The sequence below is a fragment of the Struthio camelus genome, chromosome 2, assembly GCF_040807025.1.
Source record: "Struthio camelus isolate bStrCam1 chromosome 2, bStrCam1.hap1, whole genome shotgun sequence".
NCBI lineage: Eukaryota > Metazoa > Chordata > Aves > Struthioniformes > Struthionidae > Struthio > Struthio camelus.
Window position 1 is genome coordinate 159198745 of NC_090943.1, and position 26568 is coordinate 159225312.

Below are 26568 nucleotides of genomic sequence, written 5' to 3' on the forward strand. Positions count from 1 at the left end.
CCTTCTAGAATGTAAAATAAAACAATGAGAAATGGGTTTTTAATTAGGCAATGGCTTCTAAGAGAAAAATCAAACCAGTAATTTTTATATTAGATGGTAAATAAAGGTTGCATGAACCTCATTTCAGAGGAAAGTCAGCCATCAATGCGGTATTTATGAGCTCTTGTCATGTTTATGCACTGTGTTTTCATATCTTTCTACTTTAAAGCTTAACATTAGGGAATTTTTTTTTTTTTTAATGACACCGGTGCTTAAAAGGTTGGTAACTCCTTATACTGGACAGTGAAACACATAATCTGAGCCACTGAGCTACTGATAAGAGCTGCCATCACAGTAGGGATACAGCTATTAATTATGAAACTACCACTGCAATTAACAAGTGTGATGGCAAGCAGATATTTCTGGAAAATCTTTACCTTCTGCATACTGAGGTCTAAGGAGAGCTTTGGAGAAGCACAGCTTCAAAAGAGGGAGCCTTTACTACTGCTGTGGAGAGGAGGGTGGTAAACCTCATTCTCCCGTGCAAAGACAACTTCACAAAAGGCTTCATGCTCCCCTGCTCCTTTATACACTGATTCCACAGGCAAACTAGCCCTTACTGCATTAGTTTAGCTAACATACTCTTTTGGGCAGCCATGTCCTATATGATGCAGTCAGCAAACTGGATCTGTACCTAACCTGAAAAACAATCCGTATTGATCCTAACGGTTATAACAAACACCTTTAGTATCTTCCAGCCAAAGCTGTCAAAGAAATTCAGGAGTACACACTCATTTTTAAACTCAGTGCACGATAGTCTAGCATACTTTGTCTAGTAGAAGAATATAGTGACGTAAAACAGCACTGCCCAGTGAAGTCAGTTGGATTTTAGCAAACAAATTCTTTACTGGACTTTTTGTTGGACTGTTACAGTGGAGCTGAATGAAACGAGCTTTGCAGTACTGTACCTCTGGATGAATGCAGAAAGTAGATAAACACCTTCATGAAATGTTAGTAGAAGCAACAAATATCCTTATCCAAAACACAAACCAGATACAGGACTAGAGCTGAAAGCTCAGATATGTAAAACATAGGGCTCTCTAGGGTTTCCTTAATCAGTTTAGGGACAGTGAGTTGCCTGGGTGTATCATCAAGTGTATGTTGATCAGTTTGTGTGTGTAAAATATTGTAGAAAGAGCAAGAGCAGAAATTACAAAGAAGGACACAGACAGTAACAGAAAGCCAAGGAGGGCCAGAAGAGGACATCTACCATGAATCAGAGAGGAAGATGGGAAGAAAACACTTTTAGGAAAAGATGTGGATGAGAATCTTGGACTTGTGATCACAAGAACTGTCTGAAACTGATCATTCCCATTATATTTGGGAAAACAGTGGCACTCTTTAAAAAGAAAAAGGATCACATTAAAGAAAGATCTAAGTATATTAGAAACCTCTCCCCCCCTAAAAGCGTGAACATTGACTAAAATTAAAATTGCCTTCTGATTTTAAGTGGAAACTCATTGTACTCCTGTTTGTTGGGCAGCTATTTCACCAAAACGTAGTCTCTAAGTAGGTTCTGAGGTAGCTTGTGAAATTAGCGGGGGAGCTCAATCACAATGTCGTTTGTGGCTTTCTAGGTACACTGCGGAAAGAAGAGACAAGAAAGAAAGGGAAGAATTTGGCCATGTTGCGTAGATGTCTTGTAGAGGCTGACTGTGCAAAGCAGATGGACAGGGAAAGCAGTCCTTCCTGTGAAACAGTGGAGTTACCAGGAAGACAATGGACATGTCCAGAATGACCATAATTTGTTGCACAGACACTCATAGACAGAGTGTTAAACTAATTTATTGGGATCTTTGCATAGGGTAATGATCACCCGAGGAACCAAATTTCTTCAACAGGGTGGTCAGTTACCAGACGGATGGTGAGGGGATTCTCTGCTGCAAGGGTTCTTACAATGGTGTCTTTAGCTGGGTCTGATGAGACCCCCTGAGCTGCCGTTATTTTCAGTTCCTGCAATCCAGCTGGGCCATGATCTTACATGAACCGTTTATTACAGGCATGATCCATCACTATAGATATTCTTAAATGACACAAAAAAATCTTCTAACTGTCTTAAATATGTACAGAAGACTGTCCTACATGACCATTTCTGCATCTGCAGGAAGAGTTTCCACTTACTATTTACAATTATCTTATTTATGTACGCTTGGGTCAATTCCACAGCAGAAACTGCCTGGGAGAATCTCTGGGATGACCCAGTTCTCCATGCTATGTGTGAACTCATTGATGCACACAAATAGTGCCTAACACATGCTCTAGTCACAGGAGGAGTTGCCTGGGGGAATCTCCTGGGCTGTCCAAAATTCACACCTGGAGAGTTCTTGCAACAATTAGTCCAAGGCTTTGCTGTGAGGATGGCTAGGAGTTCAGTCAATCGCCTGGTCTCAAATCAGTCTCTTGTCTTACCTCCGCAGAGACTAGCTGGGGAGCTCCAGGACCACCCAGGGAACTAATGACTGAGTGCACTGGGTGTGCACCTAGGCACAGACCTTACTTTAGCGATATCACAGTTACAACTATAGGACAAACTTGAATTTCATACTTATAACTTAAATTCCATTGCTCTTTCCACAAAGTACAAAAGAAAAAATAATAATGAACAAGATTTTACAGGGCCAATGGTCTAGTCTTGCAGATATAAGAGCCTGGCTGCATACATTGTGTGCATTCAAAATGAGGAATGATGCTATTTCCTTTTGACAGTTGCCTGGCCATTTGAAAAACATTTCCTGTATTGAATGTGCATGGTATAATATGGCTCTTATTCACTGAAGTATGCTGAAATTCACTGAAGTACACCAAAAATAAGAAACACTTACCAAGTAAAATGCTTTGTACTTAAGTTCCTGATTCTTGCTTGCACTAAGGTTCTTCTGTGTCATTCTGGAAATAGACTGGAGGTCCCCTTAGGTCAGGGTGAAAAGCTGTGAGTTTAAGGGAGAACTAGTCACAAGGAGAAACCCAAGCTTGCTCAGTGTTATCAGACTTCTTGTTTTTCCTTGTTCAAAGACTAAGACATGTTCCCATTCTGGGCAGGAGAAGACAGCTCTTCAGTGTCCTCACTTATTTGCACAGTGCTGAAAGCAGGAAAAGTAAATGAAACAGCTGGTACATTCAGTTCATGCCTTCTAAATATCACTTCACTGTGGTGATAATGGCCCTATCAATATCCTCTTTCACTTGTCTGCTACATAGTCTTTTTTGTTTGAGCATTCACAGGTCCCTTTATGTCAAAAGACTTCTCCAGCTGAAAGCAGCACTGTCCATGTATTTCAAGTGAAAAAGGACATTTCTATTTTTATTTTCAATTATGTTTCCACTCTTGACATGGAGTATGTATGGGAATGGAAGTGTTAAGGGGGATGTTTGCGTCTCTGAAGTGATTCTGGACAGAAGAAGGAATTGTTATCATATGCCAAAGGTTTGGGCCTTACCCTTAGTTCAGGTCGTGCAGAACACGGATGATATTTTGGGTACTTTTTTTTGTTTTCAGCTTTGGCACACTCATATGCATCCAGCGTGCTGCTGCAAAAAGCATTTTCCTAAACGGTTGCTTTGAGCTCTCTTTTTATCCTTTCATTTGCTGCTGCTTCTCTGTCATATCAAGTATAATTTTCCTGTCTTTGTTCTCGAAGTTTTTCCTGCCCTAATCTCTCCCACCTATCTGTAATACAGCACTGAGAAGGTGACTTCTGTCTCTGATCAGCCCTTTTTGACTCACATTGTCAAACTATCTCTTTGCAGTCGTTGGTCTATCTGTCTCCATCTAATTTTGTGTCTCATATTTGGTTCATTAAAAGTTCTCTGGAGAGCAGCTCTTTGTTGTTTCCGTGTTTGCAGTACTGCTAACATAGTTAAGCCCTGGGCAAGCCCACTGGGGATCCTAGGCTCTTTGAAAATATAAATCATGACAAATTAATAAAACCAGTGTCATGCAGAGGGATGGGGAAGTGAGGGGAACCAAATTAATACTTTGTCACTATCTCCGTAAGTAATACGGCCTCATAGGAGCTGATCAGCAGAGAAATGCTCCTGAGGATCTATTGTACAAGCTCCGTACATTATGCTCGTGGATTATTTCCAGCTACCTCTAGCCTGGTCCCATGAACTGGATGCTCATTAACAGCTGGAGCCAATCTGCTGGTTTAGTTTCATCTTAGAAGATGGTCTGCCCTCTCTGAGGCTGTTCGGTGTTATGAATCAAAATGACTAGATGAAGATTACTGGAATATTCACTTCAGAAGTGTTATCCTGAGCCAGAGTACAATTCTCGTGTAGGCACACCCTGATTGTCTGCAGCTCTTCAGGACAATTTGTCATTATGACATCAAATTAGTGAAACGCATAAGTATAACCCCAAGGTAATAAACTTTCTGTGATTGAGATGTGACTTAGGAATTTATGTTCATCAGCCTAGAGGGATTTGTCAGAAGAGACAAACGAATTGCCTCTATATACATTTGCATTGGTGGGAGTAGCTTTATGAAGCCTAGTGGACATAGCATTAAGCAAAACCTTCTAGAATAACACTGGAGCCAGAGGTTCAGTTTAAACCTGCAGTAGAAGACACTGAAGTATATCAGTCAAGAGCACTTCAAACGTAAGAGCTTTTCAAAGATTTGCCTGTTCTTTGCTTATATAATTTCACCATACATTTGACCTACCTGAATCCTGCCACTTGTATGGTCTGTGGTGAAAAGCGGTGAAATTGGAGAAAATAGGGGAAAAATGTGATATTTGTGTAGGTATCACCAAGAATTGTTATCTGTTTCTTGTGTTTTCATTTGAATTATGGTGACATATGGATTGACACTTATTCACACTGCCATGTAATTTTGCCTATCACATCAATAAATACTGCTGTCCAAGAGCTGTCCAAGATTCTGGGTGTGTGCATTTATTCTCTGCTGTGATTTCCAAATGCATAATAAATTAAGTGCAAGTTATCCTCAGCTGGCCTAAACTGATAAAGCCTTGTGTATTTTGTAATTAAAAATAATAATCTACAGGATGTTTTACGATTCATTATCTAATGTTAAGTTATATCATTATCTGTGTTGTAGGAGAGCCTGAAACTGAGGGAGGACTAAGATGGAGACTTATGTGCATGCTGGTAAGAAGACTTTAGTTCTTTATGTTCAGTGAGATGGCAATAGTGATTCAATAAACCAAAAGATCATATTGATACGTTTATTATTGATACGTATTTTAACTGCTGTGAGGTGATTGGAAGCCCAGAAAGTCACCAAGGAAATGGAAATCATATAATGCATGAAGAAAATTCTAGCCTAGTTGATATCAGTGAGATTCTTGTTACTTCACCGGGTACAGATTCTGTAGTTCTTTGAAAAGTTTTCCTTCTAAGATACTATTTCCTTAAAAAATGTAACCTGGAAGATTAAAAAATTATAAATAAATGTTATTATAAGTATCAATAATTAGAGATAATAATAAATACAAAATTCAACACTTACTTGCTACTACCAGATTAGTCATTTGATATATACAGTGGAAAGACGCAAGTAAGTTACATAGGCGTTACTTTCCATTGCCTGTAAGACTGCAGCCACCCACAGATTTAATGTCGCACCTGTACAGTTTTAACTGTATCCCAATCAAAACTTTAAAAATTATCTGTTTTTCAGTATATTGTTCACATTCTCTTTAGTTTTTCCATAAATAGTTTTATTTCTTTATTCTGCTAAAAAGTTTTAATAAAATCTGCAAAGTAACCCAAGTCTTAAATAACTGCTTTGTATGTTTCTCTTCCGAGCTAAAACATTGATCTCTCTTTTTTCTTACAAATACAAATCTCACAAAAGGACGTGTGGATACACATGTGCGTGCGTGTGTGTTTGCACACGTGCGTGCGTGCACATGCGTGTGTAATAGCTTGCTTCCTCTTTTCAAAGCATTGTCCAAACATTAGCTAATTGAGTTGACATGCTAAAAGAGAAACTCAGCGCAATCAAGTCGTTTTGGTATGAAAGACATTTCCAGCCATCTCCATTCAATAATTGCAACCATGACTTCAAAGATGATAGAGATGCAAATTTAAATGTCTGATCTTGTTCTATCTGGATTTGATTTCTTTCCTCTTTTGCTCTAAAGTATTCATCCACCCTTTCCCGCTGGGATCAATGGTGGCTGGAACTGACACGTACAATGGAGCTATACAAGTCCAGAGTGATTGAATTTTACTCCAGGGATATAACTCCAGTTTCCTCTTCCTCTCCCTTGACAGGACTGGCCCTAATTTTATGCATATTCAGTGAGTTATATCCAAAATGCAGGTCTGAATAAAGTCTCGGTGTGAGGGGGAATTATGATCCTTATCTTCTAATAAGCCCCATTCTGAGATCATCCTTCTCTTATCTCTTTCCAAATTCTATTCTTCCATATGGGAGCACAATAAATTGTTGTTGACTAGTGAATACCCCCACAACTCTTACAGAAAATAAATCACGCCACACATCTTGAGATTCCTAAGCATATTTCACCAACGAAAGATAGTATCAAGCCTGTACAGATGGAAATTTTTTAATACCTTAGGTAGTCCAAACATTTTGCTGACTATGTGAAGTCCACCAAGAACTTTAAAATTACTACTGATTTTATATGAAAGACTCTCAGATGCTTTGGAAAAAACAGAAGACTGTTGCGACCTCTTCTGCTCATAGCTGTACACAATAGTGAGTATCATGCTAGACAGTTTCAGCAACACTTTTTTGTGTGTTTGTAGTATACAGAATCATAATAGCTAATCATTATCTGCATACAAGATGATGACTCTGGAGCTGCTGTAAGTATTTCTGTCTATTTGTGTTGCCCGTGTAGCTGACGCAGGAGCGCACTGCAAACTGCTGTGACTTGTATGTGTGGCTGTGAGTGGCAGTATGTAACATCATAAATCTACCTGAGTAGACCTGCATGATACAAGGGCGGAAGGTATCCCTTAGCACGTGGATGTGGTATGGCAGGGGATGGGAGCACAGTAAGAGGGACAGAGGAACAGTACAGTCTTTGAGTAGAATTTACTGTTTAAAAATAGTGAAGATATAACCAAAATATGCAAAAAAAAAGAAAAGACTTTGTAAAAGTGTTCGCAGTTTCTGATGGGTTTCTCTAAAGCTCGCAGGGCTAGAGAATCTAAGACTTCCGGGAGCAGATTTTCTGGAATTTCTTTCTTCCAGCTAGATCTAATTCAGAAATGCCATTAAAATATTGCTTTTTTGTGCTTTGTCTGATGTTCACAAGTAACAACACGGCAATTCTTAGGATTTCATATAGAAATTCAAAACTCATTTGAGTGTTTGTAAGTAAAGGTGCTAGGACTCTGCAGAAAGAGACAACACAGTTATGGCTGACTGGAGCTTCCCATCTGATCTGGCTGATTCAATTTGGTTATAGGAAGAAACAGTGGGGTCATATTCACGTTTTGCCAGTAAGACATCTTTGGACTAATACATTCAAGAGGCCGCAACTGGACAAGACCATGCCATAAAAGAATAAAAGTCCATCCGATCTGTACTTCCACGATTCTGTCATTTTTTCATAAGTGGAAGCTATTTTTTTAAAGCTTCAATATTTCAATTAGATGAAAGTTCTCAGTAGAAAACAGCTGTTGAATAACCTCCTGTAGTGTTATAAATGCAAGGTATTTTTTTTTCTGATCCAAATTCTATAAAAAAGAAGCTTTGAATTTGCTTTTAATTCGTAGACATAGATTTACTGTGTCATAATCTCTGATGGTCAGAGTCACCTTGGGCTCTCCTGGAGCAGTCGGGTTGGTCACAACCAGCACTACCCTGATCCTAATTTTCAAAAGGTCCCTTGCCTTGTGTGGATGCACTGACAGAGCTCTGCAGTCCCATGGGGTGTGAGCATGGGGACTGGAAAGGGTATGTGCGATCCTATGGGCTGGGAATCAGGAGGAGATGGATGCAGTCTGAAGATTGCCATGCAAAGTTTAGTTTAATATATGCTTGGTCCATTTTTGTCTCTATACTTTGAAAATCAAGAGGTAACTTAGATTTAGGCCAGTATAAGAAGTTACAGAAGCACTAAAAGTTTTAAGAAAAGAGGTTCTTACTGTCTCTCTTCTTGCCTAGGTGTAAAGTTGCAAGAGGGGGTAGAGAATCCCCCTAACACAACAGTTGCATGAAGCATATTGGAGAGCGGAAGGGCAGCGAGTTCATAACCATCACCTTACCCATTCACAATTGCACTAATGATTGTTGTGCCATTTAACATTTTGGCAAATCACCTGAACTGGTCTGTTCAAAGCTAGCTTCACATGGCAGAGAGAGCCCTGTCAGACCACCTGATGAAAACAGAATAACAATGACTTCAATGGGCTTGCACTAAACAAAACCTTAGAGGCCTTGGTGGCAATTTTTTCTTTTATTTTTTCCTTTTTCTGTTTTAAATCGGGTTAGTCTACGTATAATTGTCTTTAAAGCTACATTGAGGCTCCTTTCCCAGGCTCTGTTGCTGATGGATCAGCTAATATTGTGAAAAAATGTTAAGTTCTAGAAAGAAAAACTGGATGCATGCATAAATACATAGCAGAATAGTATTTACCATTGCCTATGGGACCTTATTCCTTGTTGAGCAAGTGCATCCTTGAGACCAGTATTTGGGACACAATTAACATGGAAACCCACTTCTGGCATTCCCATCTTTCCCAAAGGTATTTTGAAATCAAAAGGGTAGGAAAAAAGTTTGTTTGTAAGAGGTTTAGAAGCAACGTGGTGCATAACTTAGTGCACTCATGCACCTCTGATAGACTGTCATCCTGAGGACGGGTGCCTGAGATACTCAAGAACTCTCCCTTCACCAGAGATGAGGCTGGTCTAGGTAGAAGATATAAAAAAACAACCGAGAGCTGCCAGGCAAAAGTCACCATGCCAGACTGAAGCTTACTCAGTTTTGCTGAACATCCCTTAACCTTTTTCCTGGTGTCGCTCAAGCGTTGGTGTTACTCCGATACTCCTGCTCAGAGGAAGCCAGACTATGATCTTACAATACAGAGGCTTTGAAGGTGATAGTACTCGCCCTTGTTGTAACTTGCCCCTTTTCACACCGGTTTTAATCTTCTGTGCTGCAATCCACTGCCCCTTTAGTTGTGCTTGTGTACAAGTGCTTATGACCATACTGAGAAATGGCTTAGGGAACTGGTTTAGGTCAAAAAATAGCTTTTTAACCTTGATCAGTGAACTGATCTTGCTCACGGACAGACAATGGGAGTTTGATGTTTTTATATTGGAGGTGGATGGGAAAAAGTGAGAGAGAGGTGGAGAGGGAAAATGAAATTCCTTGAACTGGTATTGCTGTTGAATCTCCTCTGTGCTAGGACCTTTGCCTGTGTGTTTTCTTGGTAACTTATATCGAGGATTCAACGGAGGATATATCAAGGATTTCAAATTATAGATAAGACATGAATCCTCAGTTTGTTTTGAACGACACTTGATAAGTGGTACTTTCTGCTTAATCTATATTCTTTATTTTTGGGTAAGTATCAGCTATTAATTCTCTTTAAGATGTCCTTTCTGGCAGGAGAAGCCCAAAGTGGAAGCAATAACAAAAGTATGCAGCAGAACAGGAAAGTTACAGCAGACTTCTCGCTGCAGCTTGTGACAGAAGAACAGCAGGTCGACGGCCATGAAGGCTCAATTCTTACCTAATCTAGGGAAAATCATTTCCCCCCTCAAAGTCTTCTAGATTCGTTAGACCCAAAATATTGTGTGAAGAAATCTATTTTCACCACAAGACTGCCCCAGGCGGGTATTTCTGGCTTCCTATCAGCTCTTCTTCTGGGTTCACTGGGAGCTACGGTGCCTAAAAGCCAGTGAGTCCAGGTTTGTGGCATCCTTCTTCCTGTCGTATAGGGCTTGGGGCTATAAAGGGTTCCTGGACTTCCTGCTAGGCTGCCCATGATGGGCCCAAGAGTTCTCAAGACCTGCACAACCACAGGCTGAAGCTGTTGTAGCTTTTCATTTCTCCACTGCCTGTCTCTGACCAGCTTATAAATTTCTTGCATAGAATTTTGCAGAGAGATTAATTCTTTTTCCCTACAGCATAAAGAGAAATGAAGTGTCTGAAAATAAAAAATTAAAGTTATTTAACATATACTTAAAGAAAATATGTCTTTCCTTTCCCTTTGCATGCAATTTTTTAACTGAGTTTTTATTTAAAGATCACTGCTAGCCATATGTCTGTTCAGTACAAAAGAAGATCTAATTATCTGTCAAAATTTTACTTTACAGCCCCTTATTTAAGAAGAAGAAAAAAAATCATTAATTTGGCCATTAGAGCAAATAAGAAAAATGAATTGGAGGAAGTAGAAGACGATAAAGGGGACAAGAAAGCTTTCTCTTCTAATCTCTTTCATTGACTTACAAGAGAGAAATTTCCTAACAAATTTGCTTGCAAATTCACCCTCAGGAGGCAGGCATATTTGTGTGGCATATTTCACCAACAAAAGCTAGCTGCCAAGTCTTAGTCTAATCTCGCCATTGTAAGTGATGAGGATTGGGGCACCATATGCCCTAGCATCACTGCGTTACGGCCACAGCAGCAGTAGTTTAGTGTCGGTACTCTGGTTTGGGTCGGGAGTGTTTGTTTGAAGGGATTTCTTGGTTGTCCCCACTTACAAGGTTGCAGCACAGAGTGGTCTCAGGTGCAAGATGATGGAAGAGTACACCTAATGTTTTTCAGCCAGGTTGTAGCTGGTTGGAAGTAAAATCCATGAAATGCATACTGCAAGCATGTTAGGTCCCCAGCACCAGCTGTTTGCTCTGTAGAGTCCCTCCTCTTATGCTGTACTATTTATAATGCAAACCTAGTGTAAGTCACTGGGAGAAGACTCCTAACACCTTATCCTCATTTTTGTCCTCTATTCACCCCTAGGAACACCCTGCATTCCTTCCAAAATTCCCATCCATCAAGGTTTTTTTGCTAACTTCAGAATGAAAAGGGGAATGAAAAGACTACAAAGTCTTCTGAGAGGAAAGGGGTAGCATATGGAAAAGCATTTCCTTTCCCTGCTTATAAATGAGCTACAATGTTATAATTTAGTGTACGTTTAAATGTGAAAGGCTAACAACCAGCTCTACAGTGTTGCTACCAGGATGCTTGCTGGCTGGAGGGGACACTGTAGGGATACTTCACATTGAGTGCTGTTATTTGTGTCTCTTCTTTTTCCCTTCCTGAGATAACGATTACATCGGAAAGGGCTTACTTTTGTTGTTGCAGCAAGCAGAGCCAAGTGGCAGCCAGTTTAGCGTTTATATCACAGTTGTTTCTTCTCCAGGGCACAAATGTTAGCGTTGCTAACTAAAATGGTATTGTTATGTTCTGATCAGGAAAAATATTTTCCTCATCATTGCAGATATAAAGTACGGTAACATAGATCTGTCTGTCTCAGGTGTGTGCTACTGTAAGTTATACAGATATTACTGATATAGACAAAGTTTAAGTTTGCTGATGGTTTAATAATGGGATAAAATATGTAGAGAGGAGGGTCATTTTTCCTTGTATTTCCTTGTATAAGCAATATTTTGCTGCCCTGATTGATGATATTCCTAGAGAAACAAATATGGAAAAAAAAAAAAAACTGAAAAAGGAAACCCCAGTAAAAAAACTCTAAGCAATCTCACTCTTTCTATCATGAAATTAATTTGGGAGACTAGTAGCTATCAGTTTCAATTTCTGTACTCCATGACTGGCTCCATGGGAGAGGACTTAAGAATACCTATAGCTCAGTGGGTATGTTGAGGGCAGGGGCAAGCTTATTCTCTTGGCATTGCTATTCATCCCATCTCTCTCTTATGCTGCATGGATCATTTGCTGGATATTCTAATAGGATAATGTGCAGAGCAACAAGCCTGGTGCTGGATCTCCTGCCTTCATTTGATAGATTCATATCTCACCCTTTTCACTCTATTACCTTGGATACCTTAAGATGAATTAGGTTACATTATTAACATCTGTTAGATTCTTTCACCCTCTCCAGGGAAAAGAATTTTTGCCTGTGTTATCATTGTTTGCCACAACACAAACCAGTGTTGTGGTCTGGTGTGGTAGAGTTGTTTTCTTCAGTCTCAGTCTTTCCTGAGATTTTGTGATATCAAATACATAGCCAAAGACATACATGTTGCGAATAGGATAGAGGTGAATGGACTGTGAAGGTCCTTATTCCTTTAAGCAATTGTTCTATACGATGGACTAGCTCCTGAGAAATTTCTGTTCCTGCACAGATGACCTTACTGCAGAGCAGAAAGTCTCATGTGATATTGAATATGGTCCAGAACATGGCTTTTTAAACCACAGTTAAGTACCAAGGAAGCAGTTTATGAAGCATCTTGAAGTTAAGGTCTAAGATCGTAAACTTGACAGGATATTCTAATAAAAAGCAGTATAGAGAGTGGAATATAGGTTAGTGTGCTTGTAGTTGTCTGTGATGCTGATGCAGTCCCTGAAATATTCTGCACTCGTTATGCTTTCTTAAGAGTTGCTGGCTTCAGGCCCAGGTGTTCAAAAGTAATTAATCCTTCTAACAAGAAAATAATAAAAAATTTAAGATGATTTGAAGCACATAAAATAAAATCTTTCACCTCAGTGATCTCAGTGGGGCCTGAACTCTGTGGCTGTAAATTGGCATAGCTCCATGAAGCCTCACCCAACTTCGCTGCAGCGTAACAATGAGCTGAATGATGCTTTCATTTTGCTAACTGACTGGCGTAGATTGTGTATCCATGCACGGAACATGATGTGCAGAAGTCACAGCTTGGCTCTGGATGAATACCAGTGTTCTCTGAATCACTGCTGAATCCCATGTGCTCATGAGCCAAGTAGGCCTGGGAAAAGCGAGGTCAGTTTTGCTTATTTCCAAGGTGTAACTGTTCTTGGCCTGTGGAAGTTTCTGCCCCTGTTGGACACTAAAACCCTAAAGCTTGTGCTAATATGGTTATACGGTATCTCGCTGTTCTTGGTTGACATTTCTGGGGGTCATCATGGCAAACATGTGGGACATACAGTGCTATTGGAAGAGTGTCTCAACCGCATTCTTTTTCACTAAAAAAAAAAAAAAGTGCTAGAGAAGTTACAGACCCCTTTGCTAGGCTCCTTACTCCCTGGTCCAATTCTGACCTCACTCTTTACTTGGATTGAGTCTCTGCTTGGAGAGTGTCCTATGCCTGGCAGATTCTCTTTTTTTCTTCCCCCAGCTTGGTCTTCTGGCATGTGATTCGGATGCTCTCTTTTGTCCATCATATTTCTTTCTTAACTATAATTCTCTTTTGCTGATCTTTTTGCCAGGAGTTTACACAGCTGAATTTCAGCCACCAGATGGACCTGTTCCACTATATCACTGTCCTCAGAATTGGCCCAGCTATTGAGGTGTTCAAGGCGGCCTTGAAAGACTTGTGTTGATAATCCATTATCGGATGGCCCACTTTCTACCACAATGGAATAGAAGAGATGATTGCCATTATTGGGGTCAAACATTTGCCATACAAAATGGAGTTCACAAAGCAAGTGGGACTGTATGATTTAATGCAGAGGTGCTGCACTCTATTACAGGTTCTTTTTAAAGACAAACGAGGAATATATATGCCTCTATTCATGTGCCGAAAAAAATTAGACATTTTTAAAAATTAGAGATATTTTCAAATCACTTGAACTTAAGTGTAGACAATATTAAAGTGGAGCAAATAACTTAGACTCCTTAATATAACATATAACTCTGCACACTGAAAAAGTTAATTCACACTCTCCAGCAAAATGTGAAAAGGGTATTTCTGAGTGATGTCCCCTTATAGCAAAATTTTATCCATTCAAGCAAAATATTACAATTCAGAAGTATTACTTCAGATTTATCCATTAACATGAAGAACTAAAACTAAATTCTCCTTAAAAATTAATGAAAAAGGATGCTTTGGAATACGTTGCATTTGCTCTTACTTTATTCACTTACGATGTGATCTTGCTCCATTTCAGTGGAGTAGCCAAACTCCCACTGACATTGGCAATTGTAACATAGCACGCTAGCTGGTAATGAGCAAAATGTAGTCTTATAGTATTTCACAATGTGATTAGGAATAGCAAAGCTCTAGTGTAATATTCCTTCTAACACCATTCAGAGTAGGTAAAGATGTATTTTGGCACGAGGTGCCTGTAGTCAGTAAATATCTGGCCCTTAGCCCAGCGAAGTAAAATTTCTGGCCAAGTATGTCACACTCTCTTGTCTGTGACTGAATCATGAAGGATAATTACTTGAAACTGCTTCTACCTGATGTGCTCAAGCAGCTTGGAGCTAGAAGGCAAGGATTTAATCATATCTAGGGAATTTGCCTCACTGGGCTTTGGATCTTTTCTTGAGATACCATGGTGAAATCTCACAGCATAACTTGTTGCATCACAAGGGGTCAATACTGAGGCCCGTGTTGTTCGACGTCATCAACAACCTGGGCAGTGAGCGCTGCCTCAGCAAATCTGCAATGACACTGAAGTAGGGGGAGAGACTCACGTGATGAAGAACAGAGCCTCAGTTCAGGGACCTCGATAAACTTGACTGCACCAACAAAATCCCCATGAAGATCAAAAAGAAAAAGGGCAAAATCATGTACCTAGAGAGAAACAACCCCCCTCACTGGGGTGCTTTGGGAAATGATTGACTCAGTGACAGATGATGATCACGGTGGATGCCAGGTTCAACATGAGCCACAACCGCACTCATTGCAAATAAGGCAGACTTCATACTGGGCTGCATTAGGAGGCTTTCAGTCAGCAGATCAAGGGAAGTTACTCTCTCCCTGTACTGAGCACTGGTGAAGCTCCATCTAGGATACTGCATCCTATTTTGGTGTGTTTCCCAGCTGCCCCGCTCAAGAGACATATGCAGCAACTGGAGAGAGTCCAGCAGAGGGTTACTGAGACGGTCAGGGCCTGTGACACGTGCCCCATGAGGAGAGATTGCAGGAGCTGGGCTTGTTTAATCTGGTGAAGAGGAGGCTAAGGATTATTACCCTTAGCTCTTAGCTGCTTCTAATAGCTGCCTATTTAACGGGTAGTTACAAAGACGACAGAGCCAAACTCTTCTCAGTAATGAGGGGCAATGGTGGAAAACTGTGCTTTGAGAGGTTCAAATTTGGTATTAGGAAAAAAATGTCACTGGGAGGGTTGTGCAGAAGTGGAACAGGTTACCTGGGCAGGTTATGAAGTCTCTGTTCTTGGGAGTTTCCAACACTGTGCTAGACAAAGCTAAAGTTAACCTCACCTAGTTGGGTATAGTCATGTTCTGATTGGGAGGCTGGATCAGAGACTTCTGAGGTCTCTTCCAGTGAACATTTCTATGATTCTATGATAACTAAAAATATAACTAAAGATAAGAGTCAATCAAACCAAACATAGAGTAGGACAGAGCTAAATAAAACTATCACTGGAAAATTCACTCATCTTGAAAGCCGGTCTGCCCACTGGGAAGTTTCTCAGGGAAATCCAGAGAGATATGCACAGAAGGAGGAAAGAAAACAAAAGAGAGAGGGAGATAAAATTACAAGACGCAAGAGGAAGGTTTCCCGTAAGTCAAAGTTAATTAAGCACACCTATATCATTGTAGCAAATATTTGTCTCATGAAGGTCCCCACTATCTTGATAACTTGAACAACAGCTCTGGAAGTGAAAGGTGGAATATTCATTCTGCATTCATCTTTATGCCTTTGTATATCAAACTCAGTGTGTTAATTTGGCATTCGATATGTTTGCCTTCGTATGAATCTGCATAATAGAGCAGAAGACTTTTTCTCTTTGAGGCCCAGGCTCTCAGTCTCTTTGCCTGAAATAGGCAGGAAACTGCATTGAAGACAGCCAAAGGTGCCCTAAGGCAGAATGTAATAAGATAATGGAGTCAGAAAGCAGAAGCTTTTCTCTGAGGCCAGCTTGGTTTGGCAGTCCTTCTTCACTTTAAATCACCCAGGTGAACACGAGTACCTCTGTGCTGGTACACCCTGCTTAGGGATCAACAGAATGGAAAGCTGACTGGATAACATTTTCAAAAATGCTCCAGAGCCACACTGTGAAAGATTATGAGTCAGGTTTCCAGAAACGCTACAGGAGATTAAGCCATGATTCACAGCTCTGAACTGCCCCTTTATATCATTTAAGAGCTAAATCTCATTTTCAAAAATGACCTGGAATGCCGCCTAGATCCACAAAAGCATGTAGACTTTGGAGAATCTAGCTTCCAGGCACTTCCTACCCAGATGAAGTCACAGTCCTAGCTTAGAGGCATGTAGCTTTCATTTTACGACAAACCATAAGAGATTTATGGGGCCAGAGAAAGAAGAGGATTGTGAGAAGTGGCCTAGAATCTCATGGCTCTAGGTATCGTAGACCCTAAAACCAGGAACTATGCTAGTGCCTCAACAGGAGAGTCTGAGATCAGCTCATGTATTTCCTATAGGCTGATGCTGTGCAGTTACTTGGAAAACTCTTGAGTCATGCAGGAGCACGGATTCACATTAAACCACTGAGTCAGATGTAGACTTTACGTGAATAGGGTGGCCATTAGCTCTTAACAGCGTCATGTATGACAGAAGCAAGTGTGCTATACAGGGTGGTGCTAATACTAAGAGGATTTTCTGCAGAGGAGGAAAAATTAGAGTTCCTTTAGTCCTGCTGATAAATCTTCACGTGTTTCAGCTGACTGACCTGTCCGCTGGGCTCAGGCAGTGGAAGGGGTGTAGCACGTCCTTATCTTTGTTTTGCATGAGGCATCGTCTGGCAATGTGTACTCAGAAAACCCCATGTCTCTGGCTGTTCTGCTAGACACAGGGGAAGAATTTAAGTAATAACTTCTGACAGAATTTAGCCATGAATTCAGTGCCTAGTTTCTTAGCACTGTCAAGAATTAAGCAATTTTGGGTGTGACCAGCCATAGACAGTTCAATATCTAGGGAATTTTACTGGGGGGGAGCATCTGAAGTTTTAGGCCATTCCAGAATTAGGGAGCAACTGAGGAAAGGGATTGGGAGGCTGAGGATCCAAATTTCACGTAGAGGTGCCATAAATAACAGGACACTGAGGTCTTTTAATGAATTTGCCTCTTTGGAGACAGAATGAAAAGTCCTGAGGAGTGTGTCAGTTCCTCATTTATAAAATGTTCCTCTCCTCTCATCAGGTGTGTCCTGCCAAAAGAGCATGAATCTGTTCCAAGGAGGGCTCAGGGAGCATGAGGCATGGTTTAGGATAGGAATGGGACCAGGGGTGGTGGGGCTTGGCAACGTTGCCTGGCCCTGGGCAGGCACGAGCCCTCTGGAGCAGGAGGAGATGACTGGGCAGAGAGGGAGAGGGGCACGGGAGAAGAAGAGGAAGAGGAGCCTTCCACTGAGCTGAACCCAGCAACGTGGCTCCTCAGAGAGAGGGCAGTGGCTGAGAGCTACAGTGCGCCCCTGTGCATTTTAGCAACCACTTTGGCAACTGGCTTGACTTCAGCAGTTAGTTTTTTTGGGGGCTGAACACCTCCCTCCCAGGCTCTCATTTCTCTTGGTTGTTGCAGATATGGAGAAGGCACAGCTAGGACTCTGACCCCATCAGTCTGTGTTCTTTGTAGGTTCTGAACTTTTTTTAAGCTCATTTTGTAAATGCTAAATGATTTGGACAGATGTGTTTATATCTTCTTTTTTTTTAATGAACATTTCCAAAAATCACTTAAAAAAAAAAAAGAAATAGGACAAAAACAGTTGTCAAAAAACTGCTTTTTCTGGCAGCTCTTCTTTGTGCTGAACAATTGTGCGCAAATGATAGTCTCTTGCTACGAAGTCAATAAGTATTCAAGCCAGCATTATACTGACAGCATCTTCCCCAATTAAACTTATACATTTTCTCTGTCAAGTTGCTGTACCTGATTCTGTTATTTTTTTAAAAGGAAGTTTGATTAAAGTCCATTTGTTCACCACAAATCATTTAAAACTGCCAGCTTTAAATAGGTGGTAACTGAGAAATATCACCAAAACAAATTACATCACCTCCTCCGAGTTGCTAGCTGAGGTTTGAAATTCTTGCTTTCTCCAAGTGGGGTTCAAGGAAAGTGCATGCCAATCCACATTCACTGTGAGAAGTAAACTATGTGCACTGGATATTTCCCCCAATTTTGCACAGACACAGCTTTTATACCGATCTCTCCCATGTTCATGGAAGGAAAAGTTCTAGATTCTTTTGTAACCTTTTACACACCTGGAAAGAGCAGGGCATAAAAGATGAACTAGTACAGAAAAGACAGGTAGGCTGGGGTATCTCTCTTATGTTGCAGAAACTAATCAGAAAGGATCATACCAGCTTCTCTAATTGACTCCCAACCTGGACTTCCCAAAAATCTATCTCAGTGGACTAAACTGGGAGTTGCAATGCTGTGGAGACAAAGACGGGCTCCACCACTCATTGGCAGAAGATCCCTATAGTTGGCTCATGTCCTTTGTTCTTTACAAGGAGAAAAATTATAAACATAAAATGTTCAAGAGGGCTTCTGGTGCTTTATGGCAAGCAGGCATGGTCTAAGCTGTCACAGCAGTTGCTTTTCTGAGCTGCATACCAGAAGAAATTCTGGCCATAGCTGGTCATTGACTTTAATGGGTCAATATGTTATATACTGTATTTACTTATGAGTAATTTGGCATTGGCTATCCACTAAGCGGAGCTTATATGAAAATACTCTCGGGATAATATAATACTCGACTTACGTAACATCGTTTGACAAGAACACTAGGCTGCATGGGTAAAGTTAGGACATGCTATAGAGAAGGATAATATATCACTTTTATTTCACCTTCTTGCATTTAAAATTACTTTTTATTTCTTCCTAATCATTTTTATTTACCCCTTATACTTTAAGAACAATTAAAATGAAATAAATACAGAGAATAAAGAGAAAATACACTTAAAATAACATAACATTCATTCTCCAATTAATATAACAAAAAGTAGGCAAAGTAACTAACTGAAAGAGAAAGGAAAAACAATTATATAAAATGAGCAAACGATGAAACATCAAATATAGCATAATGGAATTATACAATGGCTATTATGCAGCAATTTGAGCTCAAGGTCTGTTTTTTTAGGCTAGTGCTACCTCTCAGAGACATGGATGTTCTGAATGGAAAGGTCTGCCTGTCTTAAGCAGTGTGGCAGTTCTTCCTATTTGTATAAGGTTTTATGAATAGATAGAAGTTTTACACAGTGCGTTAGGACAGTCAAAGCTAAAGCTGAGTGTGAAAAGCTGCAGAATGAGCTTACGATTTTAAGTAAACACAAGCAAAGGGAATGTCAATTAACACAACGCAATATACATCTAGGAAAATACAAAGGATGTCCAAAAATGGGATAATTAAATATTACTTCTTAAAGAGGTTAAGAAGGCATTGTTGATCATTTTCTGAAATCATAAGAAACTCTGAAAGCAAATAGACTTTAAAAAGCTTGTGAAAATGGGTAGCAAGAGAACCAAAATTGTTGTGCCTTTTTGCAAGTTTATAATAGATCCAGATTTTAGATGAAGTACACAGTTCTAATTATCCTGTCTGTAGGAAGGATACAGGGATTGAAGCATTACTGAGGAAGGCAACAAAGATAGGCAGGAGATGGACTGTTTTCCACCCCAGGAGAATCCAAATAGACCAGTGCTCTTCAGCTTAGAAAAGAAATGGTCCGTTAAAATCATGAATTCGAGGGAGAAGCTGAATAGAGGAAGGCATTCACTGCTTTTGTAGTACAAGAACTTTTCACTAACATAGCATTGAGGACTTACCAAATTTCTCATTGAAAGCATCACAGTATTTAATTAGATGAAAAAAAAAAAAAACCCAAACCTGTACAAGTACTTAAAAAGCTTTAGAGTAGCAGCTCTTCACAATATCTGAGAAAAATATTTCTAGGCTAGTAAAAGGACAGATATCACTCAAATTTATATGTAAAGCATATAAGCAGGTAATAAATGATTAGATGTGAAAGAAGTGTATAAGACCAGTTCCAGGTACCTGGAGGATTCAGCCTACAACCAGATGCAGAAGCTAGGGAAGATCAAGTAAGCCATGAAACTGATAGCCTCAGAGCGACTAGGGAGTAAACATGAAGCAGAAAACACTGGTTGCTAGAGGACACCCTCTGCCTGGTTGTTGAAATGTGGAAAGCCAGCATTATAGCAAATGATGAGGATTTAACCTAACTGCCACATGTAAAAAGAACAGAATCTGCTGGAGAAAACAGCCCTGAAAAGTTTAGAAGATTGACACTGGTGACAATGCTCAGGTAAAAGAGATTTACAAACCTGAGTAAAATCCTCCTTTATGTCTCTAAGAGATATGAAAGGCAAGTGTGTGTTTATTTGTGGAGCAAGCTGATCTGTAGAAAGAGAGAGATGCTGCGGAAGATACCCTGCAGATGTGACAAAGTGAGCCAAGATCAGAAAAACATTTAAATTTTGTTGTCAGCTTCTGAGGAGGACTCATTTCCTACTGAAGCACTTTATGTTTTATTGTGTAAAGTTCAAAATCCCATGCAAAAGCTTTAAATATAAATTTTAATTCTACTGATAAATTTGTTGTCTTAAGTTACCTTCAACACATGTCTCATATCAGCAGGAACTTCCTTGTTAAGAAAAGATAAGCATAAAAAACCCAAAAGATATGCACTATATCCAAATATCCATGCCTATTTACTTTTTTTGGAGTGCACTTTTCACATTTTTGGAGTGCTCTGAAGTCTCTTATCTCCTGAACGCTCAAGGGCTCCTTGGCTTAGTTCGCCGGAACTGACCTTTCAAAGTCTTTGACAGAGATCTCTCCTGTCAGCGTTTACAGTCCTGTCATTTTGTCAGTCAAATAGGAGGTCCTTAACTAAAGTGTTCTCAGGAAGGATGTCTTTAAGCGATGCATTCCTTATGCTACGTGACAAACAAGAAAGCCCTATTGTACCTATGAAAAGGTGCTCACAGGCCACAGCCTCAGCTGTGGGCACCTCTGTTCCATTAATGTCCCTTTCTCGGTCAGAGACGCAAGTGATGCCCTTGGGTAACAGGACTTGCTATGGCAAGGTGTTAAACCAGGTCTTGAAGGTCTTGGGCTACTGCGCTGACCAGCTGCCCATTTGTTCGCTCTGGGAGCACGTCCTTTGACAAGGGAAAAAAAAAACCTCTGGAGAATGGAGAAATAAAGCTGAGAGTTTCTGTGCTCTGCGACTTTGCAGCAGCTTCAGGAACAGCATGAGAGCGGAAGGGAGCCCAGATAATACCCCCCATCTCTCAATAGAGTGAGCCGACCAGGGCTCACCACTGTGACCCAGGGCTTCTGCTGCGGAGCTCACTCATTTTGGTGCAGGCGCAAAGTATGATAGAGGCATACCCTCCCTCACTCAGAGATGCCTCAAGCTACCTTGCACCTGGACTGCAAGACAGATACTAGGGTAGAAAATAGCATTAAGTGTGCTTTCATGCACTTTTTGCCATCTGCTAGGGCACACGTTGGCAGGAACTTCTGCAGTAAAATCATACCGCTGTGAAGCTGTAGTTGTGGAGATGATGCAAATACCTGCACTGCTCATTAAAATCAACTGTAGCTTCCTTCTTTGCAGTGGGGTATTGCTGGCATAGTCCAGCTTGTCTGGGGAGCGCAAGGGGGAATACCTCCACTTTGGCAGGCCCTCTGGGCAGAGGTGCCAGCATTGGTTTGGCCCATGTCTAATGGCTTTTCAAGTGTTGTGCCTTCAAAGTTATCTAGCACGATTTTACTTCTGCTCCTTTCACAGCAGGAAGTATAGCCAGATTTTTGTAACGATCTATTGCACATTAACATCTCATCCACAACATAAACACTTTATTGCTCTTTGGCAGATTTCCCTCTATTTGGCATCCATTCTGCTGTCACTCTGGGGTTGAACAACATAAAAGATATGTTAATTATAGCTGGCGGGGGATTGGGAGAGGGCAAGGGGGAAACCAATGAGGTTAAAGATAATAGGTTTGATTCTATTAGCCTTGATGCTGAAGGACTTTTAATGTCAGCTGCCTTAATTTTTCCTAAAATAGTTTAATATAACAGGGGGAGGGAGTAATAGTCCTATTGCAAACAACGAAAACCGTGTTCAAGTCAGGACCAGCTTACACTGCGTCTTAATGAGCTCTTCTGCCTGGAATCAGGACAGAGGCTGTTTGCCTAAGCACCTGAAGGTTGCACTATTTGCCATAATATTATTATTATTGTCTAAAAAAGATTTTGTTTTATAAGTACAAGACACGAATACAGAACAGATCACTCCTATGATCATTGGCACAGTCAGAGTAAAAATTTTATTGCCTTGCACTCTGGAAACTCTTGTGGTTGTGAATGTCCACATGTTTTCTTTTAAATCAGAGAGTAATGTTATCACATAATCTTCTCTGATTTGAGCTATTGCCAAGTCAACTCCTACTTTTCACTAAGTCTTTTTAGTGTCTGCATCAGGAATAATCATTGAAGGAGGCAGTCTTTATCTCCTACTATTTGAATTTTAAATATTTTTAAATATTGTAACTGCTATTTTTAACTAATAGCAGCCCCTTATTTGACAAGCCTGACTCATCAGCAGCTCCTCTGAAGGGGAGACTGCTCCTGGCACCCCAGTCATTTACTCTCCAGTCGGTCCGACTTAATATTTGCTGGCAATTGCACGCTCACTTGTGAACCCTTACTCGCCCCAGTTGCTGCCACTGCAGACGCATGGGCCCTAAGACCCACGGTCCACCTCGAGCTGCTGCACTTCAACCTCCATACACACATACGCACACAGAATGCAAAAACTGTTAGAAAGGAATGTAATAAGAAGACAGGATAGACTCTGCTGATTAGGTGCAGGGCATCGCCACACAAGTATACTGACCAGCTCTGTTTACACCATACCAATTCCTTTTTATCCCCATATTCCTCTCTTATCCCATGTTAGTTCCTCCCCTAAAATATCTTCAGCCATCCCTTTCCCTGCCTTTAGTTCCTGCCTTAAACATCCCATAGCAACTCCTGTGCACTCCCGAAATGCTCTTCACCTGCATCCCACAACGTGTCCCATATCCCTAGGGAGTAACCCCCTTCAGTCTAAAAGGTGCCCCAGAGGAGAGCTGCTCTCATAACACACCTGGACCGTGAGGCTGACGGTCTCCCGGGACAGCCCTGGGAAGAGCTGGATGGGATGTCCCTTCTCTGCACAGGTAATTCGGGTTCCCACCTGCTGTTGTGCCTCTGTGCCCCTCTTTGGAAACCTTGATGTGCTGAGTGCTCTCCTGTGAAGGGCCTGGGAGTAGCCAGGCAGAGTATTATTGGGGTTCCCCACCTGTGGTTGTCTGTGCTCCTTTGTGCTTGTGAAGAGGAGCTTTTGTCACCTGACACCTACACATGATGATACTGTTGCTTTTCCTCTTTAGTCTTCTCCTTTCTTCTGATGATACTTCTGCTGACAAGCACAGAGACCTGAGACTGCAATGGACCCCTTGTTCATCAAGCACGGGCCAGTTCAGCCCAGCCGTATAAACACTGTGAGATTAACACGTTATGTGTCACAGACGATAGCAGAGATCTATAGGAACAATTTGAAATTTCAAAAAAAAGGTTTGAAATAGCACTTGTGACTGGCAAAAAGACTGATTCAGACTTGTCCTAACATAATTCGGTAATAATTTCATGGAATCCTGTGGAGTTACTTGGATACGACACTAATTTAAGTGAGACCAGTAGATTTTGAAAGGGTGCTTTCCTTCCCTCTTCCTGAAAACACATTCAATCTTAAGTATTTTAACCATAAAAGATGATCAAATAGTAGAGAAAATTCCCTCCGTTACTTTCATTGGGCACTTAAAATTGAAACAAATTACTCAGAACTAAATATCGTTTGAGTAAGACAGACGTGAGTAGTTCATGAGGGCGCTTCTCTCACACTCCCATAATTTGCCTCACCGCATGGCACTCCCTTTTCTCAGCGGTTCTCTGCAGCTTTCACAGTTACTCAAGCCAGCTGCTTTTTCATTGCTCTTCCAATATGCGAAGCTTCCCTCCCAGGAACCGCAGTCCCATCACTAATTAAACGTTTCATGCTAAGCCCAGCGAGTGAGAGAGGAGCACTCTTGCTATCCCTGACTGTTACACGCCACAGAACACCCAAAAGCAACAAACTGCTTTGTGCTTGCTTTCCACTTCCGTTCTCATCTCTGCTGATGATCGCAATATCTGTGTATAAATAGTAGCTCTCCCTTTTTATATCCTTCTCATGCCTGATTCACTCCATGTTCCAGTGCTAGCGACATTTGATTTGCTGCCATGGTAATTGCAAAACGAGGCTTTCATAAACACTGGATTGTGACATCTCCTGAATGAATCAGGCAGGAGGAGGAGGAGGAGGATAGGCAAGCCCCTGAAGGAGCTGGGGCACAGCTGCACCTGAGCCTTGGCCCACATCTCCTGATGAAGGAAATGAGCACAGGGATGATGTGATATTAAGAAAGAGCAAGAGAAGAGCAAACCCGTAGGGAATAATACTCAGTTAAAAGAGCAGTGTGGGGGGTGTGGGGGCAAGTCTGCTAGGAAAAACTTCTGTGTCAGGGTGTGAGTCAACGTAGCTTAGGTTTAGGATTTTGCTAATGAAGGCTGAGAAAACACCCTAAATATGACTTTTATTTTCTAATGTGGAGAAAAACATAATGGAAGCAGTAGCAAAATTGGGTGCTAGAATGAGGATAAATAAAAGCTTCTTTCAGGAGACAAATAGACAGGAACCAGAAAAGGCAAAAAGCAAAGGTTAATGTGAAACCCTGACCTCCAGGCTGAAAGCATTTTTGTTGATGTGTTACAACGCTGCTTCCGCTCTGCATCAGATTAGACACCAATTTTTAGCCACGTAGTTGCCATGGGAGAACCTGGAACTGTGTCCAGAGGGTAGGGGGGTGTCCCTGGGGTGCCTTAGCGTGCAACCCACAGAAAGCAGTACAGCCAGCAGAGAGCATGGCTGCTGCCCAGCAGGTACAGAAGGACCAAGGACGTGGCTAGAATTCCTCCTCCCGGCTGGATTTGGAGCCCTTAGTCCGAGTAGCACACGTGCCTCTGTAGTTGTGCTCCACAGCCCACGGCCTCTCTCTCAAAATTTGATGTGGATGCATGGGGAGGCCTCATATTCAACAGAGGATAAAAAAGGTGTGCTGGTAGTGTCCTATAATTTCATGATTGGGATATTCATCCGTGTTGTGGGAGGTGTTTCTCCTGGCAAAGTGCTGTGACAATGTGGTTTACCGGGAGAGGGTGCATGTTATCCTTCCATTCTCTTGTACCTTTATGTACAGTGTTGCTAGGTATAAGACGAATATGACTGTAACTCTGTGCTAAGACCACTGCTGGAAAGTGATATTCCTAGAGTATGGCCTGTATTTCAAGAATCAATTCTATATTTTGCATGAAGCAACCTTTGAATAAAAATACAGAGCAAGCCTTAAAGCAGAGACTAAGCCCAGACTTCTCCTTTTTTAGGGGAGAAATGTCCTAACCGCTGTTAGACACTAAATCCTTTTTTCCCCCCCTCTGGCCATCTAAATAGTTTCTTTTTATAAAGTTAAGAGCCTCCAAAGAAAGAGTGACACCTGCTTCCTAATAAACAAATAGTATTTCCTCCAAGATAGTGGTTATCCAGTGTGGTCCATGAAAAGCAACAAAGAAAACCACCACTTCAGGGGGCTAAGGTGCGTCCTTTGATGCTCAAAGGCTATGGCTTACATTTTTTGAACACTGGGAGTCGTTACAGTTAGCCCTGGGGATTCCCGTCAATCGCATATAGTCACTCTTGAGCAATTATATTAATTTTTTCCTTTAATTCCAAGAAAAGTTAAGCATCACAGTCACCATATGTTCTTCTTCAACACAGGATTAAAGGAGTTTATGATCAGTAACATTGCATGAAGGTCCTGACTTCTTTTTATTGGACTAAAGTTGACTTAGTTCATAGACCTCATATACTCGCTCCCCTGCAAAGATTGCTGAGATTAATTTGCCATTAGTAAGACTAGCTAGGAACAAAACTGGGAAATAAGCTAATAGACAAATTGGAAACACAGTTCTTGGCGTGAAGGACTTCACATTGCAGCACTCATCACCATTGCAGATGAAGGTAGAAGTAAATCGTTATAGGAATGGACACATGGAGAGCAAACAAATGCTTCATCAGCCCGACCGTTTTCCCTGGGGAATAATTATAACCATTCCCTTACTTAATTGCTGCTAAATGAGAAATTAAGTTGTAGTGAATTTTGACATCTATATGCAGACTGATGTTTGGTGCTTTTGCTCTTGCATATAGTGTACCAGCTGGGGCTTGGGCCCCTGACCCAGGCAGGCTGGGATAGCCAGACACAGCTCATCCCTCAGAAGTTAACTGTCTGTCTCTGACCTGGGAATTTACCTGGGAGAAAAGAACTCCATCACATTGTAGCCCCTTGAATGTGTTGAAGGCAGCTGCAAGTGATCC